This window comes from Ailuropoda melanoleuca, chromosome 18 (assembly GCF_002007445.2).
Source record: "Ailuropoda melanoleuca isolate Jingjing chromosome 18, ASM200744v2, whole genome shotgun sequence".
In the NCBI taxonomy this organism is placed as follows: Eukaryota; Metazoa; Chordata; class Mammalia; order Carnivora; family Ursidae; genus Ailuropoda; species Ailuropoda melanoleuca.
Genome location: NC_048235.1, coordinates 23,223,400 through 23,244,469, shown reverse-complemented (window position 1 = coordinate 23,244,469; position 21,070 = coordinate 23,223,400). Strand labels below are relative to the sequence as shown.

At 41.5% G+C, this 21,070-nt stretch overlaps 1 long non-coding RNA gene across 1 annotated transcript; it reads right to left on the bottom strand.

The window, feature by feature from the left end:
• Nucleotides 1-238: 238 nt before the first annotated feature.
• On the bottom strand, nt 239-6,662 carry LOC117797089. Its single transcript, XR_004621955.1, has 3 exons — nt 6,607-6,662; nt 6,041-6,141; nt 239-468 (listed from the first exon to the last, which is right to left on the bottom strand). It is a non-coding gene; the product is annotated as an uncharacterized LOC117797089 (long non-coding RNA).
• Nucleotides 6,663-21,070: the final 14,408 nt, after the last annotated feature.

Here is a 21,070-nt window from a genome sequence, read left to right as displayed (position 1 = left end):
GAAACAATAGCAGATACTACAAATCAAAGTGTCTGTCTGTCTATCTGTCTATCTATCTATCTGGGCCAGGGATATAAAGGAGAAATTGAACCGGCTCCTCATCACTAGGGGAGATGAGAGGAGGGTGGGGATGAAGGAGAGAGATCTGGTCCAGCAGGAGGTTCCAGTGGGAGCTTTGCTCCCCATTGGCATCTAGATAAGTCTGGGCAAGACTGAGACACTGGTGGGGAATGCCTTGCATGGAATGAATTTATTTAATAAGGACTGAAACATCACCTCGAAACTCATTTTAAGGGAAGAGAAGGTCAGATACAACAGAAGGTGAGACACTTGTGATTAGTCCACTTCATTCTCTCTCACATTCATTTGACGAAGATCTTTCCAGCACCTGTCGGATGCCGGGTAACTCTTCTTGGAGCTGGGGATACAACAGACGATACAGAGTCCCTGTCTCATGGAGCTCAGGCCCTGGGGGGGGGGCAAGATGGACAACAGACAGGTAAATAGGCAGAATGTCAGAGAGCGGTAAGGGCTAAGGGGAAAAATGAAGTCGGTGGGAGGGAAAGGGAGAGAGGCCTAAAGGAGTAAGGGAGCATCCTCCCTTTCAGGGAGAAGCTCAGCCTGGCTGCTACATTCAGGGATGTGCAGGACGCAGAGGAGGGCTGGCAGCACTCAAAGCTCAGAGGCACAGGCCCCTGATCCTGGCAGGAGGTTGGAGTCTGACATTGCCCCATGGAGGAGCTAGATGGCCTCTTATTGCTTCTCCCTTAAATAAGACTGCGATGGAAGGTAGAGGCTGAGGGAGACCCTGAGAAGCTAGAAGCTATGGCATTTCAAACTAAAACAAAGTCTTTTCCATTAGCTTGGCTAAGTCTGAATGCACAAGGCATTTTCACTTGTTTGTTTGCTTTATTTACTCAGTAAATACAAATATTTACTCAATACCTACCATGTGCCAGTTTAAGAAATGAATCCTTTTCTAAATGAACTAAGCATGGACATAAAATTTTATATTTACAAACTGACTGCCATTAGAGCAAATGCTAAAGAAATACAAGCACCTAGGCACAATTTCTTACCCTTAGCAACATTCTGAACCTGCTAAAAATCATTATTTAATCCAATCGTGGCCACACTCGGGCTCACGGTAAAACTGGCTTACTAATTGTCTTTGACTTCTCTTCAGCTCAAAAATCTTCTTTGGGAGGATTCTAGATTTTGGCATTTTGGTCACAGAACTTTGCTTTCAGGGACAACAACATCACCAGGGAACTTGTAGGAATGCAAACTCTCAGGCCTGCCCCAGAGCTATGGAATCGGGATGCACATTTTCTCAAGATCCCAGAGTGACTCCTGCACACTTTAAGGTTAAGAAGCACTGCTGCGGACCATAGCTGGTCCTTTTCTTTCTTTCTTTTAGATATTGATTTAGGTATGTATGTATGTATGTATTTGAGAGAGAGAGAGAGAGAGAGAGAGAGCACAAGTACTGGGAGCAGCAAGCAGAGGGAGAAGCAGGCTCCCTGATGAGCAGAGAGCCTGATGTAGGACTCGATCCCAGGACCCTGGGATTATGACCCAAGCCAAAGCCAGATGCTTAACTGACTGAGCCACCCAGGCGCCCTAGCCGGTCCTTTTCTAACAGGAAAGCCTCTCTTTGAATCTTGCACAGAAGACCACTTTGTCCTTCTAAACTCCCAGCTAAAATACCACACCATCTCGATTACCTGCAGACCCAAGCTCTGCTAGAGTCCGTCTCTCTGCTCTGTCCCAGTGGCTCAGAGGTCTTCACAGCAAGCCCTGCCTCTCTTGAGTGTCACCACACACCTGCTACCTCTCGATTCTCCATACCTAGCAAGCACCAGCGAACCTCCACGCTCAGATGGTGACGGTGGCCCTGTTGTGCCAATGGAATGAACTCCTATGTCATAGGGTCCCAGCTCGTGCCTGTTCCTTCCCATTTGATTCAAATCCCTAGAAGCTCATTTATTCCATGCATCTCTCCCCCTGCATGGTTGGGTGCTCCCTGGCACGCCCATTTGGACTTCGCTCCTGGTCTGCCTCCCTGAGTTGTTGCAGAATGAAAGCCTACGGCCTTTGGCCCATTTGCAGATGCAACCACAGCAGAGAAACTGGCAGGAGCCAGGCTTTCAAGCTGACCAGACTGTTACTGCAGATCCCTTCCGGAAATTTGCTAATCTCATGATCTCGAATCCTTGCCAGGCAGCTCCCAGCCAGCTCCCTCCTCCAAGCGCCTAGCCTTGCCACCCAAGGCTATCTTATGGTCTGCATTGACAGTCCCCTCATGGACAAACTAACAAAGCACTTAAGAAGAGGCATAGTACAGACTTAGGATCACACACGTTATCTGGCACATGCCCAACTCCCTTTGCCTGGTCAGCTGAGATCATTTTTTCCTCTCAGGTGTTTCGCCTCACTATTTTTGCAGAGTAATTATCTTTTTGTGCATTGAAATTGCTTTTCTACCTAACAACCTGATTAGGCTTCTAAAAATTGTTCATATGCTTAAAAGGGGAGAGAAAAAAAGAAACTAAGCTCTCTAATCCAAAAACTGAGATTAAAAAAAAAAGTTTAAAGGAACTACATGCCCTCTGCCACTCAATGTTTTAAAGTACTTAAACAGATACAAAATTATTTCCTCAGTGTGTCTGACAGGATCCTAGCTGAGTTATGGGATATAGCTTGAGCAGTGAACCCTATCACACTGACAGTAATTCTGCTGGGCACGGCTCCATGAGAAAAGATAATCATGGGTCTTTCAGACTGGTTATCTCAACATGGCTATGTACTTAGGTGGTATAAACTCAGCATGGTAACTAGTCCTTCACTAGTGGAAACCATGTAGTTTTGCAGCCTTGGAGTTGAAGTTCCTTCCACATGGAGTTTAAACTAATGGGTAGTGGATGGCAAGGGCGTCCTGGGTCTGCTTGGCTGTTTCTGTGCAAATGTAAATATAAATTCTATATTATGCTTTTCAGATCATGTTACTTGTGAAAAATGGCAACATCTGTGTGGCACACTGATGTCAGCTGGAGGTAACTTGGAACCCAGATAAGACAGCTTTCAATGAAGATGACCATCTGTGGGTGTCTAGTCACCCAGGCAGAGCCTGGTGCCCTGACAGTGGAGGGATCACTATCCCAAGGCACACGGCTGGGAAGCATCTGTATCTATTGCCCAAATTCTCCCAAGTTCCACCTGAGGGCAATTTCTGACAGCCTGCCACAACTTAAGCCTATTCAATGCTACCACTCTGCCCAGCTTTCTCATACTGTGCGATTGTTCTGCCTGTCTTCCTTCTTCCTCTCCCCATGACTATTAATTATGCCCAGTTATGGGAAGCTCTTGGAGGAACAAACTTGTTTCTGCCTTTGAAGGCCAGAACACACATAGAGATGATGACCAGGCATGTGCTTGGAAGGCGGCCAGTGGTAATGCTGCTGTCCAAGGGGCAGGACACATTCCTACCAGCGAGCTCTCTGCAGCATTACCCTTGTCTGAGGCTAGACGCAAGTCAGGGCCCATTGCAGTCACCATCACTTGGCCCAACATTTTTGAGCCATGAGGCCATTTCCCAGTCTTGCCATTCTAACTCAGTAGATACTTCCAGGACAAACGTATTGTATAAAACTAAGAGCAGTCTTGGAATTTCCTTCGTCATATGTTAGAGGTGTGTGCAGTTATCTGGTTGCATAGTCTGAAGTTTTGCCACCCACCCACACAGTGAAAATTCTAAAAAAAAAAAGCCCTTATCCATTTTAACGTCAAAGAAATAGAGTTTCAATAGCCTTAAAATCCTGGAAGTGTTTCTGTTGCATTTGTATATATTCAAAATAAAGTGGCATTTGAGATTTCTCAAATTTGAAAATTATATACACTTATTTCAAAGAAAATACAGCAGGGATTCTCAGGAATCCCAAAGAGTACTTGGACTTTGGTTTAATAAATGCTGACTTGAGAAACTAGTCTATCTCATGAAAATATCTTTTAGTTGTAACTATTGCTGGAAAACAGGTCTAATTTTTGTTCATATTATGTAAATTTTCAAATAGACACAAAAGTACAGAGAAAGAGGTGGTATAAGGAACCCAGATGTATCCACCACTCAGCTTCAACAGCCATCAATTCATGGCCAGTCTTCTTTTTTTTTTAAGATTTATTTACTTATTTATTTGAGAGAGAGCACAAATGCACAGAGGGGAGAGGCAGAGGGAAAAAGAATCTTAGGTAGACTCAGCGCTGAGCGCCACTGAACACAGCGCCTGACGCAGGGCTCGATCTTACAATCCTGAGATCAGGACCTGAGCTGAAACCAAGAGTCGGACACTCAACCGACTGTGCCACCCAGATGCCCCTGGCCAGTCTTGTTTCTATCCTTCATTTATCCCCAATGTGTATTATTTTGAAGCCAACCCCAGACATCATATCATTTATAAATACTTCAATATGCATTTCTAAAAGATAAGGACTATTTCTCACCAAAAACTAAATCACAATTCCATCATTACATTTAATTCTTCAATGTAATTAAGTATCTAGTCTGTGTTCAAATTTTCCAGAATGTCTTATAAATGTTTCATTATAATTGGCCTATTCAAATGAGGATCCAACTTTTATCTGTATAACTAGTAAGTTAGCAAGTGTTTAAGACTGTCATTAACTTAAAAAAAATAGTTTGGGGATTACTCTCTAATCCCTGGACCCATGATATCAGTGAACCAAGATCTGAGAAAGAAACACTAATGTGGAGGTTTAGTGTGGGCTTAGGAAATGAACTGGTCTGGGTTTGAATCCTGACTGCACCATTCACTGTTATGTTACTTCTGCCAACTCACAAGTGATGAGCCTCTTTTGCAAAATGAGATAAAGACAGCACTTTACTCCCATGCAGAGTCACCAGATGAAACACAGGATGCCCAGTTAAATAGCAGTTTCAGAGAAGTAAATTTTCAGTATAAGTATATCCCACACAAAAATCCAAATTTAATGGCGTCTTGTGTTTTTATTTGCTGTATCTTGCAATCCCACTTTCATGGATCTTGCAAGGATTCCTTGGGATAACACATGTAAAGGGCTTGATGCAGGGCCTGACACACTATAACTGCATGAGAGATACCAGCAGGTTTGCGAGTCAGTCCTGAGAGAGAAAGGAGGGGGGCATCCAGGCCTCCTGTGGGACTCCCATCTGCTCTCTGCTTTGTTTGAGCACCATTCCCCAGGTGGGAGATAACAATCTTCAACAAGCTATAAGTTTGAGCTACAGCCAGTAGTTCCCTCCCACAGTTTTCCAGGCCTAGCTAAAGAACTGTATAGTGTTTGGGCATGGAGATGTTTCTGATAACAAAGACATTTCTGGCTTCTTAAAAACTGAGAGCTCTGGCAGCTCCAGGCCCGCGCTCCCACCTGGCACCAATCAGGGGAGCTGAGTAGCAGCTGCTCCCTCTCGTTGGGCATGCGCCTGCCAGTGTGCCATCTGGCGCATTCACAAACCAGTATCACCTGCCGGGGGTGGGGTGGGGGTGGGGCTTGAGTTTGCAACCCCAGTGCCTCCTGTCCAGCCCTCTCCCGGTGCTGACTCTTTGGCCTCAGAAAATGCTGAGCCTGAAGCGGGGCGGGAGGCTGGAGAGAAGGCTTAGTGGGGAGGAAAGTAGAATGGATGAGCCAAAGACAACATCTTTTTTGGCTCCAATTCAAGAATCTGTGAATTGGGTTAGACCACAATGCAGGAAAAAGGGAGGGGGGGGGAAGGATAAGTACAAATAAAAATGAACACAAACAAAAACCAGGAAGGGCAGTGTGGGTGTAAGACTGGCAGAAGCAGCTCAGAAAGAAAGTGGGAAGCAGGTAAGAAACAGAAGTAAATGAAAACCTGGAGGAATGAGGGTTAGTGGGGGAGCAAAGGGAAAAGGGCAGATGCCTAGTGACTACTAGCGAGTATTACAAAATTTTTCCCCAGTGGATTACAGTCTCCGTAAAGTATAACCCCCAGCCCATTGAGAGGCTTCTGAGGAATTCTTACCTAAATGCAGACCGACTATGGCCTCTCTTCTTCCAGCTCCAGGTGATGTCCCTCTTACTGATGGGCAGGCCAGTGCCAGAACGGGGTTTGGGACCTGAAGGCTAGCAAATGGGACACAAGGGCAAGAGGATAGCTGGTGTTTGTTGCCTTTGCAGCCAGGTGTTCCCTTTCAGTGAGTGTGCTCAGCACCTGTGTGGTGGTGGGGAGGTGATGAAGAGGCCCAGAAGCGGCCTTGACCACCTCAAACAGAGTTCCACAGAGTAACTGAGTTCCTCAGCCCTCCTCCCACCCCTCCTCTTCACTGATCTGCAGATTAGCTGAAGGATAAAGGGGAGACAAGGGACCAGAGTGGAAAATCATTCTGTCCCTGAAAGCAGCTTCTGAAATACCTCCTTTCCCCAAAATGGACATGCAACTGTTGGAGAATGGGAAATGGGTCATAGAAGACCTGCCACTGAGAACAGGAAAAGAGCAGGGGACCCTGGGGGCTGGGGGAGGGGGGGTGAGGGCGCTGCTTTGCTTTCCAGGGGAGAACAAAGCAACTTGATAATATACTTAAGGAGAACCTGCCAGAAGAACCTGTCCTGACGGTCTTATGCAGAGCCCCCAGCAAGCAGGCCCCCTAGTCCTGAAATTTTGTGGGCTGAGCCCATCCCTCTGGGTGAGGCGGTGTCTTCCTCATCCGTAGGCAGCCAGTTTAAGAAGAAGTACGGAAGTTAAAGGGGGCGTTGATGAACCTTCCTCTTCTCGTACAGGAACTTGGATGATCTCTGTTTACTCAGTTCTTAGTACATGTCTTTCTGGAAATGTTATAGAACTTTCCATTTAGGTCTTGCCTATTTCTTATTTCTTATTCTTAGGACATTCCTAAGCACTTTATTTTTTGTTTTTATTGAAAATATGAGTCCTTCATTGAAACTTTCAATTGGTTATTACCAGTGAATACAATGTTACCTCCAGTGATATATGTGTATCTTGAATCTGTGTATCTTGCTGAGTTTTCTTATTAGTTGCAAGAGTCAATTTGTAGATATTCTATTTAGAATTTTTTGCACCTTTGTTCCTACGTGACATTTGCCTATCATCTCCTCACGCTGGCTTTGCCGGGGTTTGCCATCAGTGTCATGCTAAAATCGTGTAATGAATTAAGAGGGCTCTTAGACTTTGCTAAGCTCTAGAACGATTTATGCGTTATTGGTTGTACGTATATTTGTGTTTGGTAGAATGTACTTGCCCAAATTCCAAACTTACTGGCGTTTATTAGGTATGTATCTTGGACTGCTCTTTTTAGGATGCGTGTGTGTATCTGTGTTTTCATGTCAGGTCTTAGAAGACCAACTTTCAATTAATTTTTTTATCTTCACAGAAGATCATCTCTTTCACCTGTATTTTTATTTAAAGCAAAGTCCCTAAAAGTATTCTTTTATAGTCCATTTCTTGAGTTCTGTTCTTTCTCGACCCTAATTTTGCTCATGTTATGTGTTTTTACCCTTGTTTTTGATCAGACTTGCCAAGGATTTGTCTATGTTGTTGTAAAGCAGTAAATTTTTGTTTTGTTCATCAATCCCGCTAATTTTTCATATTTCATAACATTTTGCTTAATTAGTTGACTTTTTTTCTTTTACATCTTTGGGTTTGCTTTATTGTCTTTTTTACTCTTTAAGTACAAGCTTAGTTTATTTTCAGTCTTTTCTATTGCACTAGATGTTTTTCCTACCCACACCTACTTAGTATTTCTGTTTTGAGTGGGACAGACCCACTCCTCATTCAAAGTGGTCACATTGAAGTTAGTCCCAAGAGTGCTGAGCTAAGAATGGACAGGCCATGTACTGCAGGTGACCATGGTTTTGCAGTCACACTGGGGGGAGTTTATCTGAGAATGATGGCAACCCAGATGAAACAGAAATTGATGATATTCGTTGAGCACCTGGATCTTCCCCAGTCTGAAGTCTACCCTGGATTCTTTAATTACATAAGCAAATATGTTTTTCCATTTGCTTAAGCCAGTTTGAGTTGGGTTTCAGACCCTCATAAATGAAGGAATCTTGCCTTATCTTCCAATAAGGTCACTGGGGTCCATATGTTTTCCTCTGAGCATTGCCTCTATGCTGCAGGTTTGGATGGGTTTTTCTTACAGTAGTTCACTTCCAAGTAGCTAGTAATTTCTGCTTTGGTTTTTCCTTTAACTTGAAAGGTTTTCGAGCTTTTAAAATTCCAGTTGGATTGTTCTGGAACTTTTTGTTTCTATTTCTTTGATGTTGATTTTATTGCATTATAGTCAATGAGTGTGGTCTAATTTTTGCTTGATTAGAAATTTCAGAATTTGTTAAGATTTTCCTTTTGTTAATACATAGACAGTTTGGGGAATGTTCCATGTTCTGTATGTTTACAAAGTCTGTGTATATGTTTTATATTCACACACATACTGTTTGTGTGAGTGTAAATATTTTGTAATAAATAATATATGCATACTAGATTAAGTTTATTAATTATGTCATTCGAATCCTGTGCATCTGTGACTGTTCATCCATTTTAGTGGAAAATATTTTAAAATCTCCCTTTAGGGTTGTAAATTTTCTTCTTTTTTTTGTACTTGTACCAGTTCTTGCTTTATGTAGCTCAGGCAATTTGCTGGTTACATTAGGATTCATGTTATAATTTCCTGGAAAATTGCACCTTTTCAGACTCTGAAATCTATCCTCTTTGTTTCTTTTGATGCCTTTTTCTTTTTGCTTTGAATTCTATTTTGTCTGATATAATGTTGTCACACTTGAGGTTTTTTTGTTACCATCTGTTTTGTAAATCTTTTTCGAAGGTTTTTTTTCCCCCAAGATTTCTGTGTCGTGTTTGTGTCTCTTATAAGCAGCATGTCATCGAATTATCTTGTTTCTGTTTTTTGCCTAGTCTGACAGGATTTAGCAGGTGAATGTTATCCACTTAATTTATGGTGATTGCGGATATAGTTAATTTCCGAGAGTAGAAAAAAATCTAACCAAATGGTATTATCGTTGCACTCCAGGAAATAGTCCCATACCATTTTTTAGGTTACTTGCTACCCTTTCTTTGTTCTATTCTCTTCCTTGGGATAGATGTTACAGTTTTTGGAATGCTAATACTTTAATTTCATTTTTCCATTTTCCCTCTTTTTGTTTTTTTGAACTGTCTTCTCAGGCAATTTCTTGGCTCATTCTCCGGTATGTTGTTTTTAAGCTTTGTCTCTGTTACCATTAGTCCATCTCTTGAAATTATTATTTCCATCATCATGGTTCTCATTTTCCATTTCTGTGATGATGATTCATACAACCTGATTTTGTTTTAGGGCTGTATGATCTCCTTAGCCCCTATAAAGATATCATAATAACTTTTTTTTTTTTTTTAGTGCCTTCATCTCTTTCCTCTATTGACTCTGTTTTATTTTAGTTCTTTTGTTTATAAGTTTTGGTGTCTCCCTCAGAGTGTTTAATTTACCCAGTGTTTTAGGTAATTCCCACGTGGGTTCACATTTCTAGTGAGACTCTCTCTTGCCTATTTGCGAATACGATGTGTTTTTGATGAGGCTTCTCTAGCAATGTAGGGGAGAGGCAGAGTGTGCTCTCAAGGTGCTGTACTGATGGAGAGCTGGTATTCTGGGCCTGGGCATTCCATGTTCCTCTGGTTGTGAACTGCTTCTCAGAGCCAACGTGCCCACGTTCACTGCTCCTTTATTGGACTGAAGGAAAACAGTCTCACCAGCCGTTCTGTGGTACCTCAGCTTCTCATTCTCTTGTTCCCTGCACCCCTGGGAGCCGGGAACACCCCAGAGCCACACAAGCCATGAATAATATAGACCTCTTCTCTCTTGACTTGGGCTACTTTTATTTAGTTTTATTATAAATATCGAAATTTTACTTTGCTACATTCACAACCTCCTATTCATCCCTAGAATCATTTAACAGAATCAAGTCCCCTCATAACCAAAGCTTCAGAAAGCCTCAAATTTTTATTGCATACATTAAAATATTTATACCCTGTTTTTGCCTAAGACAGTCCCCTTAAAAGGCAAGGAAACATTTCCAATTTAAAATGAGATGTTTCTCAGAATTATATTGCACATTTCAATGTGTTCCACAGGGTTTATAATTAATAGTCAGAGCAGCACCTGCTCTAAATCTTAATTGCTTTCTTCCCCATGAAAACTGATGCTGGTGGTGTGGGTAAATTGATTTGTACTACATAATACGGCTGCAGACTCAGTTTTGGCACACACAATACAGAAAAGTGAACACCTTATTGAATTTTTTTCCCGAGAAAAAGCTTAATTATCATGGTTTCAGGTATTCCAGTCAAGTACCTGGTAATGAACATGATGGTGATAGTCCTGCTATTTACCATGTGATGTCATACATGTCTGAATACCCAAAGAAACCAATGATAATCTATAGAAGCATTCTAGAATCCAGTAACTCCATTTAGCATTAACTGTCTTTTACATTCAACCTCATTGGCCCTTTCATTTAAGTGTGTACTCTTGGAAAAGGAGTCCAAGGTTCCGAGTCCACCTGTTCTCATGATGGCTGTGCCTGTGGATACACTGCTCACTTGCCCCGGACCTCGACTTTCTCATCCCACAGAGAGGCTGTTGAGTTGGTCGTGGCTGGTGCCCAGCTGCTGCACAAGTGAAGCCGCTCCCGCTCTAAGGCGCTAAGAATAAAATTTACTTCACAAAATGAATGTGGAAATGCCACTCTGGTTAATTAAATTGTTTTTCTGAAACTGCTTCTATTGTTTTTTCCTTTTCAACGAGTAATATGTGTTTATTTCTGGGGAAAAGATATGAAAAACACAGAGAAGCAAAGGAAGAAACGTTCCTGCACTGTTTGATCGGTTGCATTTTAAACGTCCTGAGAGGGTCATAAAACCTTAAAAAAGCATAAAATGAACCTTTTTGTAATAGGGAGGTTTGAGTTGTTAGCTTGCTTTTTCGTGCACTAAATGTACTTTACAACAGGAGTTAGGGGTGTCGCCCGATGTATCCTCATCCATTCAAGTGGCTGGTATTTCTGGAGCGCTCTGCTCTCAGGCCACGCTTCACTCCTGCTGCCGTCCGTGCTGCACCCTGCGTCGGAGCTACAGCTGCTGTGCTTGCCTTCAGACGCTTTTGCTTTAATTTCACATCGTGGGGCAGGAGGCTCACATCCCGTGGCTGACTCACCATCCACCTGGACTATGGAAGCTCTCATGCCTCACGGAAGGCCATGAGATGCCACTGAAATGACATCTCTCGCAGTGACAGCTCCTCCACTCTCCACAAGAAACATTTGAAAAACACAGTTGACTTTTGGAAGTGACTTCATCACTCTTCGCGCCAGTCCCGTGGCTGGCGGTGGGAGGGAGGAGGCGAGGGTGCAAGACCGGTAGCTCTCCTGCAGAGGCGGGAAGGCTCCCTCGGACCGTGGATTTCATGAAAAGCCTCAGCTGAGTAACCAGATTCAAGCATATACCAAAGAGCTTGCTGTAAAACTGAAAAGTCCACAGGCCATTTCACATCTTAGGTCTTATTATAACTGTTGTTCTGACATTCCCTATCTGAAGTAGAACAAGGAGGCCCATTATTAGCATGCCCTAAAGGAACGCTCATCATAAAAGGAAGCCAGGCTTATTAATTCAGTCACAGGCTTGCGGATTCCCAGCTCAGCGTCTTGTGTTAATGAAACATGCACAGCAGCTGACGGTAGCTGTTGAAATTAGCTGTCATATTTACGCTTTACCAGAGCCTTTTCTTCGGAGATTTCTAACAAAATGACAGGGATTTCCCAGTAGTCTAGTACTTTATTTCTCTGGGTTTATTTCAGATGTCACTAAGTGTAAGATAGGAGTAAAAATGTGTATTTTTACAAAGAACATTTATTTGATGCCCCCAAAATGTCTTTTCTTGCATAAAAAAGTAGTTATTCATTGCACTGTCTTGTTATTCAGGAGTGTTATCATTTCAACACATACTGATTGGAGCAAATGAATAGTGCTCAAACACAAATTACTCTCGCGAGTTATGCGATATAGTCACAGTATACAGGTAGGCACATGTATCACAAATATATACGTATTTTATGTAATTATTGTAGGTTTGCACAGAGATGCAGTTTAGAAGTCATTTTACTTGTTTTGTGTATATTTACAAATATATATGGAGGAGAATAAGTTATCTGCATTTATAGTTCCCAACTTATTTTTGGCAACATCAGCTGTGGAGTAGTGATTTACTAGTGGAAATAATTTTGTAAAACATTAGAAACTCTGTGGCCATTTGAATTCACCTACGGTGAGTTTGTCAAGGCTTAATCAATTATTTATTAAGGGCCTACTAGGCACTGTGTTAGTAAAATAAGACACAATCTCTGGGTCTTAAGATCAGGCTTCAGTGGAGGGTCAGGGAGAGGCAATAAACAGCTGTGTGGATAACAGACATGTGAACCAAACACAATGGGGCCACAAGGTGAGAGTGGCCTAGTCTATGTGAAGGTGAAAGAGGGAAGTTAATTCTCCTGCTGTGTCCATGGTGGAATCTCCCATTTGGTTTTACAGGGTGACATTCTGACCTACAATTTTAGGGGCGACGCACAGGTGGAACCTATTTCACGGTGTCCCCAGGAGTCAAGTGAGTGAAGTGGATTCTGGCTACTACCTTCTCTTCGTGGAATTGTGTGTCTCCCTAAAAATTACCAGCTGTGACTGACTCGTGCTCACTTATTCCACAGCAAAAGCTGCAAACACAGTTTACAGTATTTCTTACAGAGCTAAGCTCTGCCTTGTTATCATCCTGGGATTTGAATGGAAGGAATTATCTATTTCTGGTTAGAAATTAAAGGTATTTTTCCTTCCTTGGGTGGGTAAAAAAAAAAAAAAAAAGATAGTAATGGTTTCTATCTGCCTGTTAGGATTTCTTAGCAATTTATGTTTTGCTCAGCGGTTTGTGGTCCAACGTATTAGTAGAGTAGTGGTTCTCAACCAGGGTTATTCAGACTTAATAATGTCTGGAGACATTTTTCGTTGTCATTGGGTATGTGTGTTGGGGTGGGGTGGGGTGGATGGAGAGGGTGCTGCTGGTGTGAGAGAGGCCGGGGATGCTGATAAGTACCCTGCAATGCACAGCACAGTCCCCCTCCCCAAAGAGTTATCCAACACCAAATGTCAATAGTGTCAAGGTTGAGGGACTCTGGGTTGGAGGATAACATGACCTTTTTAAAGCAGTCGCTAGAGGGAAAAGTTGAAACAGCAGTCTAAGTGTAAGGGGTTAATATTCTCCTAGAAGCTGGTCTCTTGGTTGAGAAAGCTTGAGGGCACATCCACTTCAAGACACCTATAGTAAAATCCTCAGCTTGCTGAACTCTCTGCAGTGGGAATCACTGAATTGCTCCTCTGTAGTCAATTCCTCTCCCCTTCCACCTTGCCCACCATCTACACCCTCTCCTCTCCCAGTACAGCGTGCCTTCTACTTTTCGTTCTCTGCATTTTTGCCATCCTGAGTTGCATATCAGTTCTTACATGCTGTTTTATTTCACCAAGAAATACCACTCACAAGATACTCAACCCTACAGTTGATTTCAGGCAGCTGAATATTTCTTTAAATTAAAGAATTTTGATGGCAGGAGCTGATAACAACTGTGCATATTTTTTCCCCTGGAATTTACAAAGAGACATGCATTTCAAAAGGCTGCCTCTTCTTTCCAGAATACCATTAGAGGAAAAATAAAACAATTTACCCTTTGAAGTCTTTTTATTTAAAAAAGGGGGGGGGTGAGAGAAAAAGGTTTTAAAGGGAACTTTCCTCAAAGGAAATATTCTAGACAGATGACTTGTTTTAGGGCTCTTACATGCACTTAGTTTTTTAACAGTCTGAATAACTCAGCAAATCTGAAACAAAGAAGGTTCTAAGAAAGCAACTCATGGCTAGGACTGTGGGTAATGAAATTTGCTTTGAACAATATGATCACTGTGTGTATTTCAGATGATGACCAGAACATACACACAAAAATCTTTGTTCTGTTAGTACCGTTCTAATCTTAGAACCAGATTAGACCTCGTGTTCTTGCCACTGTGGAATTCTGCTTCCCGTGGAAATAGCCACTCCTTCCCTAGGAGTGGGCAGAAGACAGTACTCCAAACAGAGATATCCTAAGGCCAAAGTGGCAAAGATATGGCACATGCATGGCACAACTGTGGCCCCCATTCCTCCTTCTTTCCTCATGACTAACATGGTTGAATAACCAATGCCACTTTCTGGTTGAGCCCAAACAAGGTCCTGGAGTCCTCACATAGCATTCCCTTCTATGACACCTGAAGGGGGTCTCACTGTAGAACAGAAGATCTTCTGGTCAGAGGTTTTACAGTGTCCCTTTCACCTATACCCCAAAGCCTAACATCCTGCTGCTTGTGAAATGCACCAAGAAAACACGCTACTCTCATACACCAAAAGTACCTATAAATCCTCAATTATCAAATGGTCTTCTCAGTTTTAATAAGTGTAGATCAATTGCTCCGTTAGCTCCTATATCCACACTCTCTGCAACGTGACTTTGCAGCTACACATATCAAGAGATGAAGAAGTCGTTTTGCTCCTTGGATTTGACTTGGTCTTGTGACTTGGTTTGGCCAATAGAATGCAGTGGAAGGGACAATATGACAGTTGCTAACCTGAGCCTTTGAACTCTTCTGCTCTGTCTCTAGTTCCTCTACCCTCACCATGACCTTGTGAGAGCATATTCCATTGGCCTGCTGGAGTTTGAGACAATGGAACAGAGCAGAGTCAGCCCAGTGGGCCAAGCCAAGGCCCCAGATTGGGGAGAGAGCCCAACCAAGATCACCCAAACTGCCCAGATTGCCACAGCTGGCCACAGATGCATAAGCGAGTCCTGCTGAGCCTGTTCACATCAGACCCAGAGTAGTGAGCAAAATGAAGTGTTTATTACATTATACAACCAAGATTTGGAAGTGGTTTATGACTAGTAATAGCTGACTGATATAATAGCCAATCACAGTCCAATCTCCACTTCTCCCACAAAGCCTTCTTAACCACTTCAGCCAACATCACTTCTCATTTTCCTGTGCACCACTAAGCATTTACTCAGCCAATGGTTCCCAAACTTTGTTCCATAAAAATTCTATGTATACCTTAGTCATGTACCTTTAATATCTGTTAGTTGAGAAAATGAATCATCACAATCACCTAAACTTAGTAACTTTTAAATGAATATTTTCATAATCATATATTTTGCATACATTTAAAAAGAGTTGTACATATATGATTGAGACTACTTATTCATCAAGGGACAATGATTGGTACAGCTAAAGATTCAAAACCCCCTCATGAATCCTGGACTACAAGGCTGGAAATCTTTGGTCCATGCTTTTTGGCATTTAATCATGTCTAAGGGTGTAACTTAAATGTTCTCTCAGATATCCATGGCATTGTTAATGTTTTGAGAGGAGGGACTATATCTGGTCCTTCCCTTCCCTGCTCAGTGCCCCTCCTACCAGCCCTTACAACCATGCTGTGTACACAACTACAGCAATGTGGGTAGGCTTAGGGCCAACTACAAAGGCCTTATGTTGTCTGTAGGAGAGCAGACTCTAGAGTCAGGGTGTCTAAGTTCAAAGCCTGGCTCTGCCCCTCACTAGGTTTGTGACCTTGAGCAAATCAATTAACCCCTCTGGACCTCAATTTCCTCATCTATAAAATGGACATATTAACAGTACTTACCTTATAAGGTTGTTATGAGGGCTAAATATATTCATACATGTAAAACATTCAGATCACTGGGTGGCACTTACTAACTTATGTTAACTTGCTAATGCTGACTTATTATTAATATAACATAAATATCAATTTACAGTATTATTAATAATGAAGTCCTTAGAAAGAGTACCTAGCACAGTGCTTATTAAATGTTAGATATTATCGTTACTAAGGTTGTTATTGCTATCGTTACTATTATTACTAGATTTTCAACATTCTTGAACAGTGTTGATTTGTTAAAAGTGGAGTTTGCTAGTACCATTGCTGAATATATGATTCATGATTTAACTAAGCTTCGCTCCTTGATTAGGCTAATTTTGAGGGTAATTTGGGCTAATTTTGGTACTGGATTACATGATGGCAGATGAAAGTTCTGAGGAAGAGCCTATTTCCTTTCTGTTCAAAGGAATATACGTGACAGGTCCTTGCTGAATGTCTTCCTGTTAATCATTCTCTTCTGATTCATGGAGATGCCTAAGCTTAACTTCTATACCATAAGCCCCTTCATATTCAGGAAAAAGAGCAGTAAAACCTGGGAGACCTAACTCTTATTACTTTTTCTTCCACAGCTTTTACTTCTACAAAATACACTCAATCTTTCCATTTATTTTTAAATGTCCTCTATGTTGCCATAATGTAATTGCTCCAGCTATGATGGAGAAGATAATTGTGCCCATAGTTTGAATGATTATTTCTAAAAATCTTCTTGGCATGTTCAAACACTTGTCAACTGTAACCAAGGATGTCTGGGCAAAGTGTCACTTAGGGTGTAACCCTCTGAGACCCTTCACCTTTCTCAGTGTGGCCACCCTTGTTCCTGGACCCACGGCTGTTGACCTGCAAGGACTTGCTGCACTATCCCAAGAAGGAACACAGGTCCTATAAGAGAAGAGGTTCTGCCTTTCAGAGTGCTCATCTGGATTATTTGTGACAAGAGTTTTCACATTTGGGACATTCGGGACAGGTGTCTATGTAGGCAGCTATGCATAGGTATTACATTTAGGGGATACTTAGAAGACTTTTTGGCTTATTAAAAATGGCTCTGCAAAGGGAAAGCTTAAAATAGTTAAAAACAAAATGATTCTGGCGATGTCAATGTGTAAATTCTTACTATCACTTATTCTCCTATCTTTCCATGGCCATTTGAGTCTATTCTCCATCAGGTCTTCCACAGCAATAAGAGAAGTGCCCAGACCCCTCATTTATCCATTCCATAAATGTTTACTGTGCTACTACTATGGTTACTGAAGAAAACAGAGAGTGGCCCTCTTCTCTCATGGGGTTGATATTTTACTGGGCAAAATAGAGTGAAAACAAATAAGTAACTAAGAAAAAGAATAGGTGATGCATATGTTGAGAATTTTTGTAAAGGGGACTTGATAAAGAATACCAGAGGGGTTACATCAAATTTGCTGGTCAAGAGGGATTTCCCAGAGGAGATAACATCTAAGCTGAGATCTAAAAAAAAAAAAAAAAGCAGCCAGCCATCAAAGGTTAACAGGAAGAACATCCCAGGCAGAAAGAACAGGCAGTACAAAGGGCAAGCATGGTGGTGTTTGTAAACCAGGAAGATGGCTGCTACGATGGTATATGGTGGGCAAAGGGTACTGAGGCTCAAGATGACAGAGAGAGAGAGAGAGAGAGAGAGAGAGAGAGAGAGAGAGGCAGATGTGAATTCATGGCAGACTTTGAAATCCAGGGTAGGGTGCTTGACTTTGACTTTTACGCCAAGTGTGTTAGGAAAGCATTAGGAGAGTTAACAGCAGGGAAATGACATGACCTGGTTCAAGATTTAGAAAGAACACTCTGCTGCCATGGGATAATGATTATAAGGCAGGAGTTAAGGCAGACAGACCAGTTTGGAAGCTCCTGTGGAAGTCCTGTTCAGAGAACTTGGAGATTTTGGCCAGGGCTGCTAGCCTGGATGGGGGTAGGGGACTGGCAAGGAAAGAACAACTTTTGGGCTTGGAACTCAAACAGCAGGGTGGATGGAGATGCTGTTTTCAGAAATGGGGAAGACTGAAAGAAAACCAGGCTTTTTTGGCATTTGTGTGGGCCGAGGCGGTGGGAGTGGGAATCATCTGTGTGCTCTAAGTGGTTAATGCCAAGTAACTACACACAGTCTTGTCATAAACGTGGGAGGCAACTTCTTTCATTGACATTATATTTAGATATGTAAAGAAAACAATCACCTCTGCAACTGCCTTTTTGAACGTGACCAAGACTAAAATTGCTCCTTAAATAAGTTAGTAGAAGCAAACATTTGACTGGGTTTTCTTTTCTTTGTACATCTTTATGTGCAACAAAGCCCTAAATGAGTGTTTTTCCATGATAGCCATGACGATAACTCACAGGTAAGCTGACCTTTATCTTCCAGACCACAACAGATTAATTGTGTAATTACTGGTTTAATGGCTGTCTCTATCGCTCGAATGTATGCTCCACGGAAGCAGGGGCTTTGTCTGTCTTGTTCAGTGCTTGGTACATCAGGGATGGGCAATGCGTTTGTTAAGTAAACAAATGAATAAAAGTTCACAGTTTAGAGAATCTTTGAAAAGTTATTCTAGCTTTGACTATTAAAAAAAGTTGTTTTGTTTTGTTTTTTTAAATAATGTAGGTTAGAGGTTCTACTTCCTGGAATATGAAATAGATGTCTACGAAATAGATTTATTCCTCCTGCAAAGTACAACTACAATAAACATAAGAGGACTCTGAAGGTAGAGAAAGGAAGGCAGAAAAGCTAGGGACCTAAGGACCTGAGGAATACTACAGCATTCGCTGGGTTTTCTTTTGGTCTCATATATCACAGAGTAGGAGCTGAAAAAGCCAGACAAGGCTTCTTTACCCAATGGTGCAGACAAGAGAAACCCCCAACAAAAGCCTGCTCTCTTTAGCCAAAGCAAGTCAGAACACTTGCATACAATAACCTCTGTACTCCAGACACCTCAGAAAACACACTGCAGCCTCATGCCCACCCATGGCAATGTAACTGCATGGGAGGACTGGACTTCCACCCACACAGGCTATCACAAGGTGGAGGTAGTGTCAGAAAAAGCCAAACAGAGAACCAATAATGAGGCTCTCTTGTTGCAACATGGGGAGCCTAGCCCTTCTTTCTCACAGCAGTAATGAGGTATCCATCTGAGGTATCCATCCCCCTATTGTCTAGGGTGATGTCAGGAGAAACCTAGTGGGGATCGGGACTTCCAAGATCTACCAGCAGTAATGAGGTCTCCCCTCCCTCAGTGTCAGTGAAGACCCACTCCCAACCAACAGTACCAACGATTCTCCCATCCCTGCCTCCTCAGACATCAACAGAGGATGTGAAAAACCTGGACTTCCACCTATACCTCTCAGTAAAGACACTCCTGTTCCCCTACAGCAGTGAGTGCTGTCAGCAAACAAACAAACAAACAAAACCCAAAAAACAATAAAGCAGAAAGTTCAAATAAGATTTAGGGTCACATAACAAAATGCAAAAATGTTCAGCTTTCAATAGCAAATCATTCATCAATATGATCAATAGAAAATCATATAACCAGGAAGATCCTAAAAGGAAGGACAAAGGAAAAATCAATAGATGCCAACACTGAGGTGACAGAGATATTAGAATTATTTGACAAAGATTTTATTGCAGCCATCATAAAAATGTTTCAGAAAGAAATTAAGAGCACACTAAAAGCAAATGGAAAAATGGGAAGCATCAGTGAAGAAATAGCAAGTCTCAGGAAAGACACAGAAAATTTAAAGAAGGACCAAATGGAAGTTTTAGAACTGAAAATAAAATAATTGAAATAAAAAGCTCATCAGGAGCACACAGAGATTAGAGGGATATAGGCAGAGAACTGGAAGAGAGAACAACAGAAATCACTCTATCTGAATGAGAGAGAGAACATAAGCTAAAATTAAGTTAACAGAGCTTCTGGAACCTGTGGGCTCTAACAAAAGATCTAACATTCCTATCATTATTCTCCGGAAAGGAGAGGAGAAGGAGGGCAGGGCTGAAAATGTACTTAAAGAAATGATGGCAGAAAACTCTCCAGATTTGGCAGGAGATAAAAACCTATAGATTGAAGAACCTGAGTGCAATTCAGACACAATAAACCCAAATAAATGTATGCAATGACACATCATGATTAAACCTCTGAAAACTAAATAAGTAGAAAAAACCTTGAAAGCAGCAAGAGAGAAATGACACTGTATCCATAGAAAAACAATTAGAATGACAGCATACTTCTCATCAGAATCCAAAGACCCATAAATAGCCCAATGTATTTCAAGCCCTGAAAGAAAAGAACTGCCAATCAAGAATCCTATATCCAGCAAATATATCCTTGAGGAACGAAGAGGAAATGAATACATTCTCAGATAAAGGAAAACTAATAGAATTTTTTGTCAACAGCCTACCTTAAAAAAATGGCTAAAGGAAGTTCCCTAAACAGGTAAGACATAATAAAAGAAGAAACTTTAGGAAATAGGCTCAAAGAGGAAATCTCACAGGAAATTGCAAAATATATTAAACTGAATAAAAATGAAAATACAACATATCAGAACTTGGGGGATACAGTTAAAGCAGCACTAGAATGGAAATTTATAGCACTAAAATGCATGCATTAGAAAAGAGGAATAGTCTCAAACCAATGATCCCATTTGAAGAATCTAGAAAGAGAGGAGCAAAATGGACTCAAAGCAAGCAGAAAAATGACGTAATGAAGAATGTAAATGAATGAAACTAAAAATTTTTTAAAAACCCAGAAAAGTAATTTAAAAAGATGTGGTTCTTTGAAAAGATCAATAAAATTGGCAAACTTCTAGTAAGTCTGCCAATGAAGAAATAAGAGAAAACACAAATTACCTATATCAGGAATGAAGCAGGGGATATCACTATAGACTCTGCAGATAGCAAAAGGACAGTAAGGGAACACTATAGACAACTGTACACACATAAATTTAATAACTTAGAGGAAATGAACCAATTCTTTAAAAACCCCACAAACTACCACAATTTACCCACTAGAAAATATATAATTCAAACAGCCCTATAACTATTAAGTAAATTGAATTTAAAAAAAAAATTTTATTTATTTATTTGAGAGAGAGGGAGAAAGTGAGCATGAGTGTATGAGTGGGGGGGGAGGGTCAGAGGGAGAATCAGACTCTCCTATGAGTGGGGAGCCTGAAGCGGGGCTAGATCCCAGGCCCCTGAGATCATGACCTGAGCCACAGATACTTAACTGAGCCACCCAGGTGCCCCAGTA